This window comes from Pseudophryne corroboree, chromosome 11 (assembly GCF_028390025.1).
Source record: "Pseudophryne corroboree isolate aPseCor3 chromosome 11, aPseCor3.hap2, whole genome shotgun sequence".
NCBI classification, from domain to species: Eukaryota; Metazoa; Chordata; class Amphibia; order Anura; family Myobatrachidae; genus Pseudophryne; species Pseudophryne corroboree.
The window spans coordinates 166,905,270-166,929,843 of record NC_086454.1 but is presented as its reverse complement, the minus strand read 5'-3'; the positions used below and the strand labels follow the sequence as shown (position 1 = coordinate 166,929,843).

The 24,574-nt window shown below is 33.0% G+C and overlaps 14 non-coding genes across 14 annotated transcripts; all 14 read left to right on the top strand.

The window, feature by feature from the left end:
• Positions 1-1,426: 1,426 nt before the first annotated feature.
• Positions 1,427-1,500, top strand: TRNAI-AAU (transfer RNA isoleucine (anticodon AAU)). The gene has a single exon. It is a non-coding gene; the product is annotated as a tRNA-Ile (tRNA).
• Positions 1,501-3,091: 1,591 nt separating this feature from the next.
• Positions 3,092-3,165, top strand: TRNAI-AAU (transfer RNA isoleucine (anticodon AAU)). Its single transcript has one exon. It is a non-coding gene; the product is annotated as a tRNA-Ile (tRNA).
• A 1,592-nt stretch (positions 3,166-4,757) lies between these two features.
• Positions 4,758-4,831, top strand: TRNAI-AAU (transfer RNA isoleucine (anticodon AAU)). Its single transcript has one exon. It is a non-coding gene; the product is annotated as a tRNA-Ile (tRNA).
• A 1,585-nt stretch (positions 4,832-6,416) lies between these two features.
• On the top strand, positions 6,417-6,490 carry TRNAI-AAU (transfer RNA isoleucine (anticodon AAU)). Its single transcript has one exon. It is a non-coding gene; the product is annotated as a tRNA-Ile (tRNA).
• Positions 6,491-8,074: 1,584 nt separating this feature from the next.
• On the top strand, positions 8,075-8,148 carry TRNAI-AAU (transfer RNA isoleucine (anticodon AAU)). Its single transcript has one exon. It is a non-coding gene; the product is annotated as a tRNA-Ile (tRNA).
• Positions 8,149-9,744: 1,596 nt separating this feature from the next.
• TRNAI-AAU (transfer RNA isoleucine (anticodon AAU)) lies at positions 9,745-9,818 on the top strand. The gene has a single exon. It is a non-coding gene; the product is annotated as a tRNA-Ile (tRNA).
• A 1,589-nt stretch (positions 9,819-11,407) lies between these two features.
• Positions 11,408-11,481, top strand: TRNAI-AAU (transfer RNA isoleucine (anticodon AAU)). The gene has a single exon. It is a non-coding gene; the product is annotated as a tRNA-Ile (tRNA).
• Positions 11,482-13,073: 1,592 nt separating this feature from the next.
• On the top strand, positions 13,074-13,147 carry TRNAI-AAU (transfer RNA isoleucine (anticodon AAU)). Its single transcript has one exon. It is a non-coding gene; the product is annotated as a tRNA-Ile (tRNA).
• A 1,588-nt stretch (positions 13,148-14,735) lies between these two features.
• Positions 14,736-14,809, top strand: TRNAI-AAU (transfer RNA isoleucine (anticodon AAU)). The gene has a single exon. It is a non-coding gene; the product is annotated as a tRNA-Ile (tRNA).
• A 1,582-nt stretch (positions 14,810-16,391) lies between these two features.
• Positions 16,392-16,465, top strand: TRNAI-AAU (transfer RNA isoleucine (anticodon AAU)). The gene has a single exon. It is a non-coding gene; the product is annotated as a tRNA-Ile (tRNA).
• A 1,589-nt stretch (positions 16,466-18,054) lies between these two features.
• On the top strand, positions 18,055-18,128 carry TRNAI-AAU (transfer RNA isoleucine (anticodon AAU)). Its single transcript has one exon. It is a non-coding gene; the product is annotated as a tRNA-Ile (tRNA).
• A 1,754-nt stretch (positions 18,129-19,882) lies between these two features.
• TRNAI-AAU (transfer RNA isoleucine (anticodon AAU)) lies at positions 19,883-19,956 on the top strand. Its single transcript has one exon. It is a non-coding gene; the product is annotated as a tRNA-Ile (tRNA).
• A 1,592-nt stretch (positions 19,957-21,548) lies between these two features.
• On the top strand, positions 21,549-21,622 carry TRNAI-AAU (transfer RNA isoleucine (anticodon AAU)). The gene has a single exon. It is a non-coding gene; the product is annotated as a tRNA-Ile (tRNA).
• Positions 21,623-23,377: 1,755 nt separating this feature from the next.
• TRNAI-AAU (transfer RNA isoleucine (anticodon AAU)) lies at positions 23,378-23,451 on the top strand. The gene has a single exon. It is a non-coding gene; the product is annotated as a tRNA-Ile (tRNA).
• The last annotated feature ends 1,123 nt before the right edge of the window (positions 23,452-24,574 follow it).

Here is a 24,574-nt window from a genome sequence, read left to right as displayed (position 1 = left end):
CTCAGTGACTTTTGTCTCAAATCAAGCAATATGGCATAACTAAGATATGCAAGGGCAAATTAATCAGTTATTATATTGCAGCTCAAACATAGAGGGCACTAGGTGTTACTAGAAGAAGAAGAAGATATGAGCTCCCCTCTCATTAGTGCACACTGAAGTAAAAAAATGGAGAATTTCTAAAGACCAGAGCACAAGTAATGGATCTCTGCATTCTTATTGCATCTTTTCTTATTTCCAAATATTTGACATACTTCTGATTTGATAAGTTTAAAAATGAGTTTAAACAAAGGACACCACTAAAGATGATGGAATTTATATGAATTTTAAATGAAGATTTGCAATACTCATACATTGAATGAAAATGGAGCTTTGAACAAAAGGAAAATAAACAATGTTAGCTCCCACGAGATATGAACTCAGATTACTAGATTCAAAGTCCAGGGTGCTAACAATTACACCATGGAACCCTCACCTGAGCAATGGCATCTACTGAAGTGCGCTCATCTTTTAAATGCAAAGAAAATAAATTCAATACTTTATATATATTATTTCAAGTTTCTAATAAGCTCAGGGATGCAATAGGTATTATGTAGAATATTTGTCCAAACCCAATGATAATATATAAAAAGTAACCTATTTTTTAAAGGAGAAGATAGATACTAGAAACCTAAATGCCTAGGACCAATTTCAGTTGGAGCATCACCCCTTATGTTATCCTAGCATTGAATTGACAGTTTTTCTGTATTTCCATATTTGCATATCAGCCACTTACAATTGTTTCAAGCTTTATAACAGAGGACTGCCTTTTTTATAGACCAAGGATGAAAGTCTCTAGTGAGTTAAGTCTGATAATGACATCACAATTTGTAAATTAAGCTATAGTATGATTACAGAGTGTAGACTGAATAAAAAGTGCTTTCCTATGGATTGAAGTTTGTATTTTCTTAAGCTTTGCATTCCAAAATGGGCTAGCATTCTTTATTTCCAATGGGCACATTAAGCTACTTCCCCAATATATATTTTTTTGTGTTAAAAGTTATTCATACACAACTTGGTAAAACATACTAAATTTAATACATAATGGATTACATCCTGGATTATCTTTTTCAACAATCTGTAAATTTACAATTAAAAATTGTGTATTAGATTTTTTAGATTGATTTTGCTTAGATTTGCATATACTCCTTGTCTAAATTGTCTATTTTTATACTATTAGTAGATGCCTTAATCTTTGTTATTATCCTATCTAATATTTATTTTTATTTTGTAATGTGGAAAGAAACTGGAGCATTTTTATGATACCCATGCTTCAAGTGACTCTATGGCTTAAGCTTTTTTTTGAAAAATGAAATGCTATAAAAACAAAATATGATCTGTGCTTTGAGGTACATTTGCCAGTTTTGTGTTTGCTTGCAGTGATATATGTGGCCGGTTAGCTCAGTTGGTTAGAGCATGGTGCTAATAACGCCAAGGTCACGGGTTCGATCCCAGTATGGGCCATTTGCTTTTCTTGATGGACAAGAATGGAATAAGCTCATCGGTGGAGTGCATGAATACTTGAAAACATCATAGACACATATATCACAAAATCTCTTCAAATACATATCAGAAGCCAGTGGGAGTGTCATCCTTTGGCTGATGAAGATTTTTCTCTACATGGCTCAGTGACTTTTGTCTCAAATCAAGCAATATGGCATAACTAAGATGTGCAGGGGCAAATTAATTAGTTATTATATTGCTGCTCAAACATAGAGGGCACTAGGTGTTACTAGAAGAAGAAGAAGATATGTGCTCCCCTCTCATTAGTGCACACTGAAGTAAAAAAAAATGGAGAATTTCTAAAGACCAGAGCACAAGTAATGGATCTCTGCATTCTTATTGCATCTTTTCTTATTTCCAAATATTTGACATACTTCTGATTTGATAAGTTTAAAAATGAGTTTAAACAAAGGACACCACTGAAGATGATGGAATTTATATGAATTTTAAATGAAGATTTGCAATACTCATACATTGAATGAAAATGGAGCTTTGAACATTAGGAAAATAAACAATGTTAGCTCCCACGAGATATGAATTCAGATTACTAGATTCAAAGTCAAGGGTGCTAACAATTACACCATGGAACCCTCACCTGAGCAATGGCATCTACTGAAGTGCGCTCATCTTTTAAATGCAAAGAAAAGAAATTCAATACTTTATATATATTATTTCAAGTTTCTAATAAGCTCAGGGATGCAATAGGTATTATGTAGAATATTTGTCCAAACCCAATGATAATATATAAAAAGTAACCTATTTTTTAAAGGAGAAGATAGATACTAGAAGCCTAAATGCCTAGGACCAATTTCAGTTGGAGCATCACCCCTTATGTTATCCTAGCATTGAATTGACAGTTTTTCTGTATTTCCATATTTGCATATCAGCCACTTACAATTGTTTCAAGCTTTATAACAGAGGACTGCCTTTTTTATAGACCAAGGATGAAAGTCTCTTGTGAGTTAAGTCTGATAATGACATCACAATTTGTAAATTAAGCTATAGTATGATTACAGAGTGTAGACTGAATAAAAAGTGCTTTCCTATGGATTGAAGTTTGTATTTTCTTAAGCTTTGCATTCCAAAATGGGCTAGCATTCTTTATTTCCAATGGGCACATTAAGTTACTTCCCCAATATATATTTTTTTGTGTTAAAAGTTATTCATACACAACTTGGTAAAACATACTAAATTTAATACATAATGGATTACATCCTGGGATTATCTTTTTTTTAACAATCTGTAAATTTACAATTAAAAATTGTGTATTAGATTTTTTAGATTGCTTTTGCTTAGATTTGCATATACTCCTTGTCTAAATTGTCTATTTTTATACTATTAGTAGATGCCTTAATCTTTGTTATTATCCTATCTAATATTTATTTTTATTTTGTAATGTGGAAAGAAACTGGAGCATTTTTATGATACCCATGCTTCAGATCACTCTATGGCTTAAGCTTTTTTTTGAAAAATGAAATGCTATAAAAACAAAATATGATCTGTGCTTTGAGGTACATTTGCCAGTTTTGTGTTTGCTTCCAGTAACATCTGTGGCCGGTTAGCTCAGTTGGTTAGAGCGTGGTGCTAATAACGCCAAGGTCACGGGTTTGATCCCAGTATGGGCCATTTGCTTTTCTTGATGGACAAGAATGGAATAAGCTCATCGGTGGAGTGCATGAATACTTGAAAACATCATAGACACATATATCACAAAATCTCTTCAAATACATATCAGAAGCCAGTGGGAGTGTCATCCTTTGGCTGATGAAGATTTTTCTCTACATGGCTCAGTGACTTTTGTCTCAAATCAAGCAATATGGCATAACTAAGATATGCAAGGGCAAATTAATCAGTTATTATATTGCTGCTCAAACATAGAGGGCACTAGGTGTTACTAGAAGAAGAAGAAGATATGTGCTCCCCTCTCATTAGTGCACACTGAAGTAAAAAAAAATGGAGAATTTCTAAAGACCAGAGCACAAGTAATGGATCTCTGCATTCTTATTGCATCTTTTCTTATTTCCAAATATTTGACATACTTCTGATTTGATAAGTTTAAAAATGAGTTTAAACAAAGGACACCACTGAAGATGATGGAATTTATATGAATTTTAAATGAAGATTTGCAATACTCATACATTGAATGAAAATGGAGCTTTGAACAAAAGGAAAATAAACAATGTTAGCTCCCACGAGATATGAATTCAAATTACTAGATTCAAAGTCCAGGGTGCTAACAATTACACCATGGAACCCTCACCTGAGCAATGGCATCTACTATAGTGCGCTCATCTTTTAAATGCAAAGAAAATAAATTCAATACTTTATATATATATTATTTCAAGTTTCTAATAAGCTCAGGGATGCAATAGGTATTATGTAGAATATTTGTCCAAACCCAATGATAGTATATAAAAAGTAACCTATTTTTTAAAGGAGAAGATAGATACTAGAAACCTAAATGCCTAGGACCAATTTCAGTTGGAGCATCACCCCTTATGTTATCCTAGCATTGAAATTAACAGTTTTTCAGTATTTCCATATTTGCATATCAGCCACTTACAATTGTTTCAAGCTTTATAACAGAGGACTGCCTTTTTTATAGACCAAGGATGAAAGTCTCTTGTGAGTTAAGTCTGATAATGACATCACAATTTGTAAATTAAGCTATAGTATGATTACAGAGTGTAGACTGAATAAAAAGTGCTTTCCTATGGATTGAAGTTTGTATTTTCTTAAGCTTTGCATTCCAAAATGGGCTAGCATTCTTTATTTCCAATGGGCACATTAAGTTACTTCCCCAATATATATTTTTTTGTGTTAAAAGTTATTCATACACAACTTGGTAAAACATACTAAATTTAATACATAATGGATTACATCCTGGGATTATCTTTTTCAACAATCTGTAAATTTACAATTAAAAATTGTGTATTAGATTTTTTAGATTGATTTTGCTTAGATTTGCATATACTCCTTGTCTAAATTGTCTATTTTTATACTATTAGTAGATGCCTTAATCTTTGTTATTATCCTATCTAATATTTATTTTTATTTTGTAATGTGGAAAGAAACTGGAGCATTTTTATGATACCCATGCTTCAAGTGACTCTATGGCTTAAGCTTTTTTTTGAAAAATGAAATGCTATAAAAACAAAATATGATCTGTGCTTTGAGGTACATTTGCCAGTTTTGTGTTTGCTGGCAGTAATATTTGTGGCCTGTTAGCTCAGTTGGTTAGAGCGTGGTGCTAATAACGCCAAGGTCACGGGTTCGATCCCCGTATGGGCCATTTGCTTTTCTTGATGGACAACAATGGAATAAGCTCATCGTGGAGTGCATGAATACTTGAAAACATCATATACACATATATCACAAAATCTCTTCAAATACATATCAGAAGCCAGTGGGAGTGTCATCCTTTGGCTGATGAAGATTTTTCTCTACATGGCTCAGTGACTTTTGTCTCAAATCAAGCAATATGGCATAACTAAGATATGCAAGGGCAAATTAATCAGTTATATTGCTGCTCAAACATAGAGGGCACTAGGTGTTACTAGAAGAAGAAGAAGATATGTGCTCTCCTCTCATTAGTGCACACTGAAGTAAAAAAAATGGAGAATTTCTAAAGACCAGAGCACAAGTAATGGATCTCTGCATTCTTATTGCATTTTTTCTTATTTCCAAATATTTGACATACTTCTGATTTGATAAGTTTAAAAATGAGTTTAAACAAAGGACACTACTGAAGATGATGGAATTTATATGAATTTTAAATAAAGATTTGCAATACTCATACATTGAATGAAAATGGAGCTTTGAACAAAAGGAAAATAAACAATGTTAGCTCCCACAAGATATGAACTCAGATGACTAGATTCAAAGTCCAGGGTGCTAACAATTACACCATGGAACCCTCACCTGAGCAATGGCATCTACTGAAGTGCGCTCATCTTTTAAATGCAAAGAAAAGAAATTCAATACTTTATATATATTATTTCAAGTTTCTAATAAGCTCAGGGATGCAATAGGTATTATGTAGAATATTTGTCCAAACCCAATGATAATATATAAAAAGTAACCTATTTTTTAAAGGAGAAGATAGATACTAGAAACCTAAATGCCTAGGACCAATTTCAGTTGGAGCATCACCCCTTATGTTATCCTAGCATTGAATTGACAGTTTTTCTGTATTTCCATATTTGCATATCAGCCACTTACAATTGTTTCAAGCTTTATAACAGAGGACTGCCTTTTTTATAGACCAAGGATGAAAGTCTCTTGTGAGTTAAGTCTGATAATGACATCACAATTTGTAAATTAAGCTATAGTATGATTACAGAGTGTAGACTGAATAAAAAGTGCTTTCCTATGGATTGAAGTTTGTATTTTCTTAAGCTTTGCATTCCAAAATGGGCTAGCATTCTTTATTTCCAATGGGCACATTAAGCTACTAGCCCCAATATATATTTTTTTGTGTTAAAAGTTATTCATACACAACTTGGTAAAACATACTAAATTTAATACATAATGGATTACATCCTGGGATTATCTTTTTCAACAATCTGTAAATTTACAATTAAAAATTGTGTATTAGATTTTTTAGATTGATTTTGCTTAGATTTGCATATACTCCTAGTCTAAATTGTCTATTTTTATACTATTAGTAGATGCCTTAATCTTTGTTATTATCCTATCTAATATTTATTTTTATTTTGTAATGTGGAAAGAAACTGGAGCATTTTTATGATACCCATGCTTCAAGTGACTCTATGGCTTAAGCTTTTTTTTGAAAAATGAAATGCTATAAAAACAAAATATGATCTGTGCTTTGAGGTACATTTGCCAGTTTTGTGTTTGCTGGCAGTAATATTTGTGGCTTGTTAGCTCAGTTGGTTAGAGCGTGGTGCTAATAACGCCAATGTCATGGGTTCGATCCCCGTATGGGTCATTTGCTTTTCTTGATGGACAAGAATGGAATAAGCTCATCGTGGAGTGCATGAATACTTGAAAACATCATAGACACATATATCACAAAATCTCTTCAAATATATATCAGAAGCCAGTGGGAGTGTCATCCTTTGGCTGATGAAGATTTTTCTCTACATGGCTCAGTGACTTTTGTCTCAAATCAAGCAATATGGCATAACTAAGATATGCAAGGGCAAATTAATCAGTTATATTGCTGCTCAAACATAGAGGGCACTAGGTGTTACTAGAAGAAGAAGAAGATATGTGCTCCCCTCTCATTAGTGCACACTGAAGTAAAAAAAATGGAGAATTTCTAAAGACCAGAGCACAAGTAATGGATCTCTGCATTCTTATTGCATTTTTTCTTATTTCCAAATATTTGACATACTTCTGATTTGATAAGTTTAAAAATGAGTTTAAACAAAGGACACCACTGAAGATGATGGAATTTATATGAATTTTAAATGAAGATTTGCAATACTCATACATTGAATGAAAATGGAGCTTTGAACAAAAGGAAAATAAACAATGTTAGCTCCCACGAGATATGAACTCAGATTACTAGATTCAAAGTCCAGGGTGCTAACAATTACACCATGGAACCCTCACCTGAGCAATGGCATCTACTGAAGTGCGCTCATCTTTTAAATGCAACGAAAAGAAATTCAATACTTTATATATATTATTTCAAGTTTCTAATAAGCTCAGGGATGCGATAGGTATTATGTAGAATATTTGTCCAAACCCAATGATAATATATAAAAAGTAACCTATTTTTTAAAGGAGAAGATAGATACTAGAAACCAAAATGCCTAGGACCAATTTCAGTTGGAGCATCACCCCTTATGTTATCCTAGCATTGAATTGACAGTTTTTCTGTATTTCCATATTTGCATATCAGCCACTTACAATTGTTTCAAGCTTTATAACAGAGGACTGCCTTTTTTATAGACCAAGGATGAAAGTCTCTTGTGAGTTAAGTCTGATAATGACATCACAATTTGTAAATTAAGCTATAGTATGATTACAGAGTGTAGACTGAATAAAAAGTGCTTTCCTATGGATTGAAGTTTGTATTTTCTTAAGCTTTGCATTCCAAAATGGGCTAGCATTCTTTATTTCCAATGGGCACATTAAGCTACTTCCCCAATATATATTTTTTTGTGTTAAAAGTTATTCATACACAACTTGGTAAAACATACTAAATTTAATACATAATGGATTACATCCTGGGATTATCTTTTTCAACAATCTGTAAATTTACAATTAAAAATTGTGTATTAGATTTTTTAGATTGATTTTGCTTAGATTTGCATATACTCCTAGTCTAAATTGTCTATTTTTATACTATTACTAGATGCCTTAATCTTTGTTATTATCCTATCTAATATTTATTTTTATTTTGTAATGTGGAAAGAAACTGGAGCATTTTTATGATACCCATGCTTCAGATCACTCTATGGCTTAAGCTTTTTTTTGAAAAATGAAATGCTATAAAAACAAAATATGATCTGTGCTTTGAGGTACATTTGCCAGTTTTGTGTTTGCTTGCAGTAACATCTGTGGCCGGTTAGCTCAGTTGGTTAGAGCGTGGTGCTAATAACGCCAAGGTCACGGGTTCGATCCCCGTATGGGCCATTTGCTTTTCTTGATGGACAAGAATGGAATAAGCTCATCGGTGGAGTGCATGAATACTTGAAAACATCATAGACACATATATCACAAAATCTCTTCAAATACATATCAGAAGCCAGTGGGAGTGTCATCCTTTGGCTGATGAAGATTTTTCTCTACATGGCTCAGTGACTTTTGTCTCAAATCAAGCAATATGGCATAACTAAGATATGCAAGGGCAAATTAATCAGTTATTATATTGCTGCTCAAACATAGAGGGCACTAGGTGTTACTAGAAGAAGAAGAAGAAGAAGATATGTGCTCCCCTCTCATTAGTGCACACTGAAGTAAAAAAAAATGGAGAATTTCTAAAGACCAGAGCACAAGTAATGGATCTCTGCATTCTTATTGCATCTTTTCTTATTTCCAAATATTTGACATACTTCTGATTTGATAAGTTTAAAAATGAGTTTAAACAAAGGACACCACTGAAGATGATGGAATTTATATGAATTTTAAATGAAGATTTGCAATACTCATTCATTGAATGAAAATGGAGCTTTGAACAAAAGGAAAATAAACAATGTTAGCTCCCACGAGATATGAACTCAGATGACTAGATTCAAAAATCCAGGGTGCTAACAATTACACCATGGAACCCTCACCTGAGCAATGGCATCTACTGAAGTGCGCTCATCTTTTAAATGCAAAGAAAAGAAATTCAATACTTTATATATATTATTTCAAGTTTCTAATAAGCTCAGGGATGCAATAGGTATTATGTAGAATATTTGTCCAAACCCAATGATAATATATAAAAAGTAACCTATTTTTTAAAGGAGAAGATAGATACTAGAAACCAAAATGCCTAGGACCAATTTCAGTTGGAGCATCACCCCTTATGTTATCCTAGCATTGAATTGACAGTTTTTCTGTATTTCCATATTTGCATATCAGCCACTTACAATTGTTTAAAGCTTTATAACAGAGGACTGCCTTTTTTATAGACCAAGGATGAAAGTCTCTTGTGAGTTAAGTCTGATAATGACATCACAATTTGTAAATTAAGCTATAGTATGATTACAGAGTGTAGACTGAATAAAAAGTGCTTTCCTATGGATTGAAGTTTGTATTTTCTTAAGCTTTGCATTCCAAAATGGGCTAGCATTCTTTATTTCCAATGGGCACATTAAGCTACTTCCCCAATATATATTTTTTTGTGTTAAAAGTTATTCATACACAACTTGGTAAAACATACTAAATTTAATACATAATGGATTACATTCTGGGATTATCTTTTTCAACAATCTGTAAATTTACAATTAAAAATTGTGTATTAGATTTTTTAGATTGATTTTGCTTAGATTTGCATATACTCCTTGTCTAAATTGTCTATTTTTATACTATTACTAGATGCCTTAATCGGTGTTATTATCCTATCTAATATTTATTTTTATTTTGTAATGTGGAAAGAAACTGGAGTATTTTTATGATACCCATGCTTCAAGTGACTCTATGGCTTAAGCTTTTTTTTGAAAAATGAAATGCTATAAAAACAAAATATGATCTGTGCTTTGAGGTACATTTGCCAGTTTTGTGTTTGCTTGTAGCAATATCTGTGGCTGGTTAGCTCAGTTGGTTAGAGCGTGGTGCTAATAACGCTAAGGTCATGGGTTCGATCCCCGTATGGGCAATTTGCTTTTCTTGATGGACAAGAATGGAATAAGCTCATCGGTGGAGTGCATAAATACTTAAAAAAATCATAGACACATATATCACAAAATCTCTTCAAATACATATCAGAAGCCAGTGGGAGTGTCATCTTTTGGCTGATGAAGATTTTTCTCTACATGGCTCAGTGACTTTTGTCTCAAATCAAGCAATATGGCATAACTAAGATATGCAAGGGCAAATTAATCAGTTATTATATTGCTGCTCAAACATAGAGGGCACTAGGTGTTACTAGAAGAAGAAGAAGATATGTGCTCCCCTCTCATTAGTGCACACTGAAGTAAAAAAAAATGGAGAATTTCTAAAGACCAGAGCACAAGTAATGGATCTCTGCATTCTTATTGCATCTTTTCTTATTTCCAAATATTTGACATACTTCTGATTTGATAAGTTTAAAAATGAGTTTAAACAAAGGACACCACTGAAGATGATGGAATTTATATGAATTTTAAATGAAGATTTGCAATACTCATACATTGAATGAAAATGGAGCTATGAACAAAAGGAAAATAAACAATGTTAGATCCCACGAGATATGAACTCAGATTACTAGATTCAAAGTCCAGGGTGCTAACAATTACACCATGGAACCCTCACCTGAGCAATGGCATCTACTGAAGTGCGCTCATCTTTTAAATGCAAAGAAAAGAAATTCAATACTTTATATATATTATTTCAAGTTTCTAATAAGCTCAGGGATGCAATAGGTATTATGTAGAATATTTGTCCAAACCCAATGATAATATATAAAAAGTAACCTATTTTTTAAAGGAGAAGATAGATACTAGAAACCTAAATGCCTAGGACCAATTTCAGTTGGAGCATCACCCCTTATGTTATCCTAGCATTGAATTGACAGTTTTTCTGTATTTCCATATTTGCATATCAGCCACTTACAATTGTTTCAAGCTTTATAACAGAGGACTGCCTTTTTTATAGACCAAGGATGAAAGTCTCTTGTGAGTTAAGTCTGATAATGACATCACAATTTGTAAATTAATCTATAGTATGATTACAGAGTGTAGACTGAATAAAAAGTGCTTTCCTATGGATTGAAGTTTGTATTTTCTTAAGATTTGCATTCCAAAATGGGCTAGCATTCCTTATTTCCAATGGGCACATTAAGCTACTTCCCCAATATATATTTTTTTGTGTTAAAAGTTATTCATACACAACTTGGTAAAACATACTAAATTTAATACATAATGGATTACATCCTGGGATTATCTTTTTCAACAATCTGTAAATTTACAATTAAAAATTGTGTATTAGATTTTTTAGATTGATTTTGCTTAGATTTGCATATACTCCTAGTCTAAATTGTCTATTTTTATACTATTACTAGATGCCTTAATCTTTGTTATTATCCTTTCTAATATTTATTTTTATTTTGTAATGTGGAAAGAAACTGGAGCATTTTTATGATACCCATGCTTCAAGTGACTCTATGGCTTAAGCTTTTTTTTGAAAAATGAAATGCTATAAAAACAAAATATGATCTGTGCTTTGAGGTACATTTGCCAGTTTTGTGTTTGCTTGCAGTAATATCTGTGGCCTGTTAGCTCAGTTGGTTAGATTGTGGTGCTAATAACGCCAAGGTCACGGGTTCGATCCCCGTATGTGCCATTTGCTTTTCTTGATGGACAAGAATGGAATAAGCTCATCGGTGGAGTGCATGAATACTTGAAAACATCATAGACACATATATCACAAAATCTCTTCAAATACATATCAGAAGCCAGTGGGAGTGTCATCCTTTGGCTGATGAAGATTTTTCTCTACATGGCTCAGTGACTTTTGTCTCAAATCAAGCAATATGGCATAACTAAGATATGCAAGGGCAAATTAATCAGTTATTATATTGCTGCTCAAACATAGAGGGCACTAGGTGTTACTAGAAGAAGATATGTGCTCCCCTCTCATTAGTGCACACTGAAGTAAAAAAAATGGAGAATTTCTAAAGACCAGAGCACAAGTAATGGATCTCTGCATTCTTATTGCATCTTTTCTTATTTCCAAATATTTGACATACTTCTGATTTGATAAGTTTAAAAATGAGTTTAAACAAAGGACACCACTGAAGATGATGGAATTTATATGAATTTTAAATGAAGATTTGCAATACTCATACATTGAATGAAAATGGAGCTTTGAACAAAAGGAAAATAAACAATGTTAGATCCCACGAGATATGAACTCAGATTACTAGATTCAAAGTCCAGGGTGCTAACAATTACACCATGGAACCCTCACCTGAGCAATGGCATCTACTGAAGTGCGCTCATATTTTAAATGCAAAGAAAAGAAATTCAATACTTTATATATATTATTTCAAGTTTCTAATAAGCTCAGGGATGCAATAGGTATTATGTAGAATATTTGTCCAAAACCAATGATAATATATAAAAAGTAACCTATTTTTTAAAGGAGAAGATAGATACTAGAAACCTAAATGCCTAGGACCAATTTCAGTTGGAGCATCACCCCTTATGTTATCCTAGCATTGAATTGACAGTTTTTCTGTATTTCCATATTTGCATATCAGCCACTTACAATTGTTTCAAGCTTTATAACAGAGGACTGCCTTTTTTATAGACCAAGGATGAAAGTCTCTTGTGAGTTAAGTCTGATAATGACATCACAATTTGTAAATTAAGCTATAGTATGATTACAGAGTGTAGACTGATACAAAGTCTTAAAAAGTGCTTTCCTATGGATTGAAGTTTGTATTTTCTTAAGCTTTGCATTCCAAAATGGGCTAGCATTCTTTATTTCCAATGGGCACATTAAGCTACTTCCCCAATATATATTTTTTTTGTGTTAAAAGTTATTCATACACAACTTGGTAAAACATACTAAATTTAATACATAATGGATTACATCCTGGGATTATCTTTTTCAACAATCTGTAAATTTACAATTAAAAATTGTGTATTAGATTTTTTAGATTGATTTTGCTTAGATTTGCATATACTCCTTGTCTAAATTGTCTATTTTTATACTATTAGTTGATGCCTTAATCTTTGTTATTATCCTATCTAATATTTATTTTTATTTTGTAATGTGGAAAGAAACTGGAGCATTTTTATGATACCCATGCTTCAAGTGACTCTATGGCTTAAGCTTTTTTTTGAAAAATGAAATGCTATAAAAACAAAATATGATATGTGCTTTGAGGTACATTTGCCAGTTTTGTGTTTGCTGGCAGTAATATCTGAGGCCTGTTAGCTCAGTTGGTTAGAGTGTGATGCTAATAACGCCAAGGTCACGGGTTCGATCCCCGTATGGGCCATTTGCTTTTCTTGATGGACAAGAATGGAATAAGCTCATCGGTGGAGTGCATGAATACTTGAAAACATCATAGACACGTATATCACAAAATCTCTTCAAATACATATCAGAAGCCAGTGGGAGTGTCATCCTTTGGCTGATGAAGATTTTTCTCTACATGGCTCAGTGACTTTTGTCTCAAATCAAGCAATATGGCATAACTAAGATATGCAAGGGCAAATTAATCAGTTATTATATTGCTGCTCAAACATAGAGGGCACTAGGTGTTACTAGAAGAAGAAGAAGATATGTGCTCCCCTCTCATTAGTGCACACTGAAGTAAAAAAAATGGAGAATTTCTAAAGACCAGAGCACAAGTAATGGATCTCTGCATTCTTATTGCATCTTTTCTTATTTCCAAATATTTGACATACTTCTGATTTGATAAGTTTAAAAATGAGTTTAAACAAAGGACACCACTGAAGATGATGGAATTTATATGAATTTTAAATGAAGATTTGCAATACTCATACATTGAATGAAAATGGAGCTTTGAACAAAAGGAAAATAAACAATGTTAGCTCCCACGAGATATGAACTCAGATTATTAGATTCAAAGTCCAGGTTGCTAACAATTACACCATGGAACCCTCACCTGAGCAATGGCATCTACTGAAGTGCGCTCATCTTTTAAATGCAAAGAAAAGAAATTCAATACTTTATATATATTATTTCAAGTTTCTAATAAGCTCAGGGATGCAATAGGTATTATGTAGAATATTTGTCCAAAACCAATGATAATATATAAAAAGTAACCTATTTTTTAAAGGAGAAGATAGATACTAGAAACCTAAATGCCTAGGACCAATTTCAGTTGGAGCATCACCCCTTATGTTATCCTAGCATTGAATTGACAGTTTTTCTGTATTTCCATATTTGCATATCAGCCACTTACAATTGTTTCAAGCTTTATAACAGAGGACTGCCTTTTTTATAGACCAAGGATGAAAGTCTCTTGTGAGTTAAGTCTGATAATGACATCACAATTTGTAAATTAAGCTATAGTATGATTACAGAGTGTAGACTAAATAAAAAGTGCTTTCCTATGGATTGAAGTTTGTATTTTCTTAAGCTTTGCATTCCAAAATGGGCTAGCATTCTTTATTTCCAATGGGCACATTAAGCTACTTCCCCAATATATATTTTTTTGTGTTAAAAGTTATTCATACACAACTTGGTAAAACATACTAAATTTAATACATAATGGATTACATCCTGGGATTATCTTTTTCAACAATCTGTAAATTTACAATTAAAAATTGTGTATTAGATTTTTTAGATTGATTTTGCTTAGATTTGCATATACTCCTTGTCTAAATTGTCTATTTTTATACTATTACTAGATGCCTTAATCGGTGTTATTATCCTATCTAATATTTATTTTTATTTTGTAATGTGGAAAGAAACTGGAGCATTTTTATGATACCCATGCTTCAAGTGACTCTATGGCTTAAGCTTTTTTTTGAAAAATGAAATGCTATAAAAACAAAATATGATCTGTGCTTTGAGGTACATTTGCCAGTTTTGTGTTTGCTTGCAGCAATATCTGTGGCTGGTTAGCTCAGTTGGTTAGAGCGTGGTGCTAATAACGCCAAGGTCATGAGTTCGATCCCCGTATGGGCCATTTGCTTTTCTTGATGGACAAGAATGGAATAAGCTCATCGGTGGAGTGCATGAATACTTAAAAAAATCATAGACACATATATCACAAAATCTATTCAAATACATATCAGAAGCCAGTGGGAGTGTCATCTTTTGGCTGATGAAGATTTTTCTCTACATGGCTCAGTGACTTTTGTCTCAAATCAAGCAATATGGCATAACTAAGATATGCAAGGGCAAATTAATCAGTTATTATATTGCTGCTCAAACATAGAGGGCACTAGGTGTTACTAGAAGAAGAAGAAGATATGTGCTCCCCTCTCATTAGTGCACACTGAAGTAAAAAAAAAATGGAGAATTTCTAAAGACCAGAGCACAAGTAATGGATCTCTGCATTCTTATTGCATCTTTTCTTATTTCCAAATATTTGACATACTTCTGATTTGATAAGTTTAAAAATGAGTTTAAACAAAGGACACCACTGAAGATGATGGAATTTATATGAATTTTAAATGAAGATTTGCAATACTCATACATTGAATGAAAATGGAGCTTTGAACAAAAGGAAAATAAACAATGTTAGCTCCCACGAGATATGAACTCAGATTACTAGATTCAAAGTCCAGGGTGCTAACAATTACACCATGGAACCCTCACCTGAGCAATGGCATCTACTGAAGTGCACTCATCTTTTAAATGCAAAGAAAAAAAATTCAATACTTTATATATATTATTTCAAGTTTCTAATAAGCTCAGGGATGCAATAGGTATTATGTTGAATATTTGTCCAAAACCAATGATAATATATAAAAAGTAACCTATTTTTTAAAGGAGAAGATAGATACTAGAAACCTAAATGCCTAGGACCAATTTCAGTTGGAGCATCACCCCTTATGTTATCCTAGCATTGAATTGACAGTTTTTCTATATTTGCATATCAGCCACTTACAATTGTTTCAAGCTTTATAACAGAGGACTGCCTTTTTTATAGACCAAGGATGAAAGTCTCTTGTGAGTTAAGTCTGATAATGACATCACAATTTGTAAATTAAGCTATAGTATGATTACAGAGTGAAGACTGAATAAAAAGTGCTTTCCTATGGATTGAAGTTTGTATTTTCTTAAGCTTTGCATTCCAAAATGGGCTAGCATTCTTTATTTCCAATGGGCACATTAAGCTACTTCCCCAATATATATTTTTTTGTGTTAAAAGTTATTCATACACAACTTGGTAAAACATACTAAATTTAATACATAATGGATTACATCCTGGGATTATCTTTTTCAACAATCTGTAAATTTACAATTAAAAATTGTGTATTAGATTTTTTAGATTGGTTTTGCTTAGATTTGCATATACTCCTTGTCTAAATTGTCTATTTTTATACAATTAGTAGATGCCTTAATCTTTGTTATTATCCTATCTAATATTTATTTTTATTTTGTAATGTGGAAAGAAACTGCAGCATTTTTATGATACCCATGCTTCAAGTGACTCTATGGCTTAAGCTTTTTTTTGAAAAATGAAATGCTATAAAAACAAAATATGATCTGTGCTTTGAGGTACATTTGCCAGTTTTGTGTTTGCTTGCAGTAATATCTGTGGCCTGTTAGCTCAGTTGGTTAGAGCGTGGTGCTAATAACGCCAAGGTCACGGGTTCGATCCCCGTATGGGCCATTTGCTTTTCTTGATGGACAAGAACGGAATAAGCTCATTGGTGGAGTGCATGAATACTTGAAAACATCATAGACACATATATCACAAAATCTCTTTGAATACATTTTAGAAGCCAGTGGGAGTGTCATCCTTTGGCTGATGAAGATTTTTCTCTACCTGGCTCAGTGACTTTAGTCTCAAATCAAGCAATATGGCATAACTAAGATATGCAAGGGCAAATTAATCAGTTATTATATTGCTGCTCAAACATAGAGGGCACTAGGTGTTACTAGAAGAAGAAGAAGATATGTGCTCCCCTCTCATTAGTGCACACTGAAGTAAAAAAAAATGGAGAATTTCTAAAGACCAGAGCACAAGTAATGGAACTCTGCATTCTTATTGCATCTTTTCTAATTTCCTAATATTTGACATACTTCTGATTTGATAAGTTTAAAAATTAGTTTAAACAAAGGACACCACTGAAGATGATGGAATTTATATGAATTTTAAATGAAGATTTGCAATACTCATACATTGAATGAAAATGGAGCTTTGAACAAAAGGAAAATAAGCAATGTTAGCTCCCACGAGATATGAACTCAGCTTACTAGATTCAAAGTCCAGGGTGCTAACAATTACACCATGGAACCCTCACCTGAGCAATGGCATCTACTGAAGTGCGCTCATCTTTTAAATGCAAAGAAAAGAAATTCAATACTTTATATATATTATTTCAAGTTTCTAATAAGCTCAGGGATGCAATAGGTATTATGTAGAATATTTGTCCAAACCCAATGATAATATATAAAAAGTAACCTATTTTTTAAAGGAGAAGATAGATACTAGAAACCTAAATGCCTAGGACCAATTTCAGTTGGAGCATCACCCCTTATGTTATCCTAGCATTGAATTGACCGTTTTTCTGTATTTCCATATTTGCATATCAGCCACTTACAATTGTTTCAAGCTTTATAACAGAGGACTGCCTTTTTTATAGACCAAGGATGAAAGTCTCTTGTGAGTTAAGTCTGCTAATGACATCACAATTTGTAAATTAAGCTATAGTATGATTACAGAGTGTAGACTGAATAAAAAGTGCTTTCCTATGGATTGAAGTTTGTATTTTCTTAAGATTTGCATTCCAAAATGGGCTAGCATTCTTTATTTCCAATGGGCACATTAAGCTACTTCCCCAATATATATTTTTTTGTGTTAAAAGTTATTCATACACAACTTGGTAAAACATACTAAATTTAATACATAATGGATTACATCCTGGGATTATCTTTTTCAACAATCTGTAAATTTACAATTAAAAATTGTGTATTAGATTTTTTAGATTGATTTTGCTTAGATTTGCATATACTCCTAGTCTAAATTGTCTATTTTTATACTATTACTAGATGCCTTAATCTTAGTTATTATCCTTTCTAATATTTATTTTTATTTTGTAATGTGGAAAGAAACTGGAGCATTTTTATGATACCCATGCTTCAAGTGACTCTATGGCTTAAGCTTTTTTTTGAAAAATGAAATGCTATAAAAACAAAATATGATCTGTGCTTTGAGGTACATTTGCCAGTTTTGTGTTTGCTTGCAGTAATATCTGTGGCCTGTTAGCTCAGTTGGTTAGAGTGTGGTGCTAATAACGCCAAGGTCACGGGTTCGATCCCCGTATGTGCCATTTGCTTTTCTTGATGGACAAGAATGGAATAAGCTCATCGGTGGAGTGCGTGAATACTTGAAAACATCATAGACACATATATCACAAAATCTCTTCAAATACATATCAGAAGCCAGTGGGAGTGTCATCCTTTGGCTGATGAAGATTTTTCTCTACATGGCTCAGTGACTTTTGTCTCAAATCAAGCAATATGGCATAACTAAGATATGCAAGGGCAAATTAATCAGTTATTATATTGCTGCTCAAACATAGAGGGCACTAGGTGTTACTAGAAGAAGAAGAAGATATGTGCTCCCCTCTCATTAGTGCACACTGAAGTAAAAAAAATGGAGAATTTCTAAAGACCAGAGCACAAGTAATGGATCTCTGCATTCTTATTGCATCTTTTCTTATTTCCAAATATTTGACATACTTCTGATTTGATAAGTTTAAAAATGAGTTTAAACAAAGGACACCACTGAAGATGATGGAATTTATATCAATTTTAAATGAAGATTTGCAATACTCATACATTGAATGAAAATGGAGCTATGAACAAAAGGAAAATAAACAATGTTAGATCCCACGAGATATGAACTCAGATTACTAGATTCAAAGTCCAGGGTGCTAACAATTACACCATGGAACCCTCACCTGAGCAATGGCATCTACTGAAGTGCGCTCATCTTTTAAATGCAAAGAAAAGAAATTCAAATCTTTATATATATTATTTCAAGTTTCTAATAAGCTCAGGGATGCAATAGGTATTATGTAGAATATTTGTCCAAAACCAATGATAATATATAAAAAGTAACCTATTTTTTAAAGGAGAAGATAGATACTAGAAACCTAAATGCCTAGGACCAATTTCAGTTGGAGCATCACCCCTTATGTCAGGCATGTCCAAACTGCGGCCCTCCAGCTGTTGAGAAACTACACATCCCAGCATGCCCTGACACAGCTTTAGCATTCTCTCACAGCAAAACTGTGTCGGGGCATGCTGGGATATGTAGTTCCACAACAGCTGGAGGGCCGCAGTTTGGACATGCCTGCCTTATGTTATCCTAGCATTGAATTGACAGTTTTTTTGTATTTCCATATTTGCATATCAGCCACTTACAATTGTTTCAAACTTTATAACAGAGGACTGCCTTTTTTATAGACCAAGGATGAAAGTCTCTTGTGAGTTAAGTCTGATAATGACATCACAATTTGTAAATTAAGCTATAGTATGATTACAGAGTGAAGACTGAATAAAAACTGCTTTCCTATGGATTGAAGTTTGTATTTTCTTAAGCTTTGCATTCCAAAATGGGCTAGCATTCTTTATTTCCAATGGGCACATTAAGCTACTTCCCCAATATATATTTTTTTTGTGTTAAAAGTTATTCATACACAACTTGGTAAAACATACTAAATTTAATACATAATGGATTACATCCTGGGATTATCTTTTTCAACAATCTGTAAATTTACAATTAAAAATTGTGTATTAGATTTTTTAGATTGATTTTGCTTAGATTTGCATATACTCCTTGTTAATTGTCTATTTTTATACAATTAGTAGATGCCTTAATCTTTGTTATTATCCTACCTAATATTTATTTTTATTTTGTAATGTGGATAGAAACTGGAGCATTTTTATGATACCCATGCTTCAAGTGACTCTATGGCTTAAGCTTTTTTTTTGAAAAATGAAATGCTATAAAAACAAAATATGATCTGTGCTTTGAGGTACATTTGCCAGTTTTGTGTTTGCTTGCAGTAATATCTGTGGCCTGTTAGCTCAGTTGGTTAGAGCGTGGTGCTAATAACACCAAGGTCACGGGTTCGATCCCCGTATGGGCCATTTGCTTTTCTTGATGGACAAGAACGGAATAAGCTCATTGGTGGAGTGCATGAATACTTGAAAACATCATAGACACATATATCACAAAATCTCTTCGAATACATATCAGAAGCCAGTGGGAGTGTCATCCTTTGGCTGATGAAGATTTTTCTCTACCTGGCTCAGTGACTTTTGTCTCAAATCAAGCAATATGGCATAACTAAGATATACAAGGGCAAATTAATCAGTTATTATATTGCTGCTCAAACATAGAGGGCACTAGGTGTTACTAGAAGAAGAAGAAGAAGATATGTGCTCCCCTCTCATTAGTGCACACTGAAGTAAAAAAAAATGGAGAATTTCTAAAGACCAGAGCACAAGTAATGGAACTCTGCATTCTTATTGCATCTTTTCTAATTTCCTAATATTTGACATACTTCTGATTTGATAAGTTTAAAAATGAGTTTAAACAAAGGACACCACTGAAGATGATGGAATTTATATGAATTTTAAATGAAGATTTGCAATACTCATACATTGAATGAAAATGGAGCTTTGAACAAAAGGAAAATAAACAATGTTAGCTCCCACGAGATATGAACTCAGCTTACTAGATTCAAAGTCCAGGGTGCTAACAATTACACCATGGAACCCTCACCTGAGCAATGGCATCTACTGAAGTGCGCTCATCTTTTAAATGCAAAGAAAAGACATTCAATACTTTATATATATTATTTCAAGTTTCTAATAAGCTCAGGGATGCAATAGGTATTATGTAGAATATTTGTCCAAACCCAATGATAATATATAAAAAGTAACCTATTTTTTAAAGGAGAAGATAGATACTAGAAACCTAAATGCCTAGGACCAATTTCAGTTGGAGCATCACCCCTTATGTTATCCTAGCATTGAATTGACAGTTTTTCTGTATTTCCATATTTGCATATCAGCCACTTACAATTGTTTCAAGCTTTATAACAGAGGACTGCCTTTTTTATAGACCAAGGATGAAAGTCTCTTGTGAGTTAAGTCTGCTAATGACATCACAATTTGTAAATTAAGCTATAGTATGATTACAGAGTGTAGACTGAATAAAAAGTGCTTTCCTATGGATTGAAGTTTGTATTTTCTTAAGATTTGCATTCCAAAATGGGCTAGCATTCTTTATTTCCAATGGGCACATTAAGCTACTTCCCCAATATATATTTTTTTGTGTTAAAAGTTATTCATACACAACTTGGTAAAACATACTAAATTTAATACATAATGGATTACATCCTGGGATTATCTTTTTCAACAATCTGTAAATTTACAATTAAAAATTGTGTATTAGATTTTTTAGATTGATTTTGCTTAGATTTGCATATACTCCTAGTCTAAATTGTCTATTTTTATACTATTACTAGATGCCTTAATCTTTGTTATTATCCTTTCTAATATTTATTTTTATTTTGTAATGTGGAAAGAAACTGGAGCATTTTTATGATACCCATGCTTCAAGTGACTCTATGGCTTAAGCTTTTTTTTGAAAAATGAAATGCTATAAAAACAAAATATGATCTGTGCTTTGAGGTACATTTGCCAGTTTTGTGTTTGCTTGCAGTAATATCTGTGGCCTGTTAGCTCAGTTGGTTAGAGTGTGGTGCTAATAACGCCAAGGTCACGGGTTCGATCCCCGTATGTGCCATTTGCTTTTCTTGATGGACAAGAATGGAATAAGCTCATCGGTGGAGTGCGTGAATACTTGAAAACATCATAGACACATATATCACAAAATCTCTTCAAATACATATCAGAAGCCAGTGGGAGTGTCATCCTTTGGCTGATGAAGATTTTTCTCTACATGGCTCAGTGACTTTTGTCTCAAATCAAGCAATATGGCATAACTAAGATATGCAAGGGCAAATTAATCAGTTATTATATTGCTGCTCAAACATAGAGGGCACTAGGTGTTACTAGAAGAAGAAGAAGATATGTGCTCCCCTCTCATTAGTGCACACTGAAGTAAAAAAAAATGGAGAATTTCTAAAGACCAGAGCACAAGTAATGGATCTCTGCATTCTTATTGCATCTTTTCTTATTTCCAAATATTTGACATACTTCTGATTTGATAAGTTTAAAAATGAGTTTAAACAAAGGACACCACTGAAGATGATGGAATTTATATCAATTTTAAATGAAGATTTGCAATACTCATACATTGAATGAAAATGGAGCTATGAACAAAAGGAAAATAAACAATGTTAGATCCCACGAGATATGAACTCAGATTACTAGATTCAAAGTCCAGGGTGCTAACAATTACACCATGGAACCCTCACCTGAGCAATGGCATCTACTGAAGTGCGCTCATCTTTTAAATGCAAAGAAAAGAAATTCAAATCTTTATATATATTATTTCAAGTTTCTAATAAGCTCAGGGATGCAATAGGTATTATGTAGAATATTTGTCCAAAACCAATGATAATATATAAAAAGTAACCTATTTTTTAAAGGAGAAGATAGATACTAGAAACCTAAATGCCTAGGACCAATTTCAGTTGGAGCATCACCCCTTATGTCAGGCATGTCCAAACTGCGGCCCTCCAGCTGTTGAGAAACTACACATCCCAGCATGCCCTGACACAGCATTAGCATTCTCTCACAGCAAAACTGTGTCGGGGCATGCTGGGATATGTAGTTCCACAACAGCTGGAGGGCCGCAGTTTGGACATGCCTGCCTTATGTTATCCTAGCATTGAATTGACAGTTTTTTTGTATTTCCATATTTGCATATCAGCCACTTACAATTGTTTCAAGCTTTATAACAGAGGACTGCCTTTTTTATAGACCAAGGATGAAAGTCTCTTGTGAGTTAAGTCTGATAATGACATCACAATTTGTAAATTAAGCTATAGTATGATTACAGAGTGAAGACTGAATAAAAACTGCTTTCCTATGGATTGAAGTTTGTATTTTCTTAAGCTTTGCATTCCAAAATGGGCTAGCATTCTTTATTTCCAATGGGCACATTAAGCTACTTCCCCAATATATATATTTTTTGTGTTAAAAGTTATTCATACACAACTTGGTAAAACATACTAAATTTAATACATAATGGATTACATCCTGGGATTATCTTTTTCAACAATCTGTAAATTTACAATTAAAAATTGTGTATTAGATTTTTTAGATTGATTTTGCTTAGATTTGCATATACTCCTTGTTAATTGTCTATTTTTATACAATTAGTAGATGCCTTAATCTTTGTTATTATCCTACCTAATATTTATTTTTATTTTGTAATGTGGATAGAAACTGGAGCATTTTTATGATACCCATGCTTCAAGTGACTCTATGGCTTAAGCTTTTTTTTTGAAAAATGAAATGCTATAAAAACAAAATATGATCTGTGCTTTGAGGTACATTTGCCAGTTTTGTGTTTGCTTGCAGTAATATCTGTGGCCTGTTAGCTCAGTTGGTTAGAGCGTGGTGCTAATAACGCCAAGGTCACGGGTTCGATCCCCGTATGGGCCATTTGCTTTTCTTGATAGACAAGAACGGAATAAGCTCATTGGTGGAGTGCATGAATACTTGAAAACATCATAGACACATATATCACAAAATCTCTTCGAATACATATCAGAAGCCAGTGGGAGTGTCATCCTTTGGCTGATGAAGATTTTTCTCTACCTGGCTCAGTGACTTTTGTCTCAAATCAAGCAATATGGCATAACTAAGATATGCAAGGGCAAATTAATCAGTTATTATATTGCTGCTCAAACATAGAGGGCACTAGGTGTTACTAGAAGAAGAAGAAGATATGTGCTCCCCTCTCATTAGTGCACACTGAAGTAAAAAAAAATGGAGAATTTCTAAAGACCAGAGCACAAGTAATGGAACTCTGCATTCTTATTGCATCTTTTCTAATTTCCTAATATTTGACATACTTCTGATTTGATAAGTTTAAAAATGAGTTTAAACAAAGGACACCACTGAAGATGATGGAATTTATATGAATTTTAAATGAAGATTTGCAATAGTCATACATTGAATGAAAATGGAGCTTTGAACAAAAGGAAAATAAACAATGTTAGCTCCCACGAGATATGAACTCAGCTTACTAGATTCAAAGTCCAGGGTGCTAACAATTACACCATGGAACCCTCACCTGAGCAATGGCATCTACTGAAGTGCGCTCATCTTTTAAATGCAAAGAAAAGAAATTCAATACTTTATATATATTATTTCAAGTTTCTAATAAGCTCAGGGATGCAATAGGTATTATGTAGAATATTTGTCCAAACCCAATGATAATATATAAAAAGTAACCTATTTTTTAAAGGAGAAGATAGATACTAGAAACCTAAATGCCTAGGACCAATTTTAGTTGGAGCATCACCCCTTATGTTATCCTAGCATTGAATTGACAGTTTTTCTGTATTTCCATATTTGCATATCAGCCACTTACAATTGTTTCAAGCTTTATAACAGAGGACTGCCTTTTTTATAGACCAAGGATGAAAGTCTCTTGTGAGTTAAGTCTGATAATGACATCACAATTTGTAAATTAAGCTATAGTATGATTACAGAGTGTAGACTGAATAAAAAGTGCTTTCCTATGGATTGAAGTTTGTATTTTCTTAAGCTTTGCATTCCA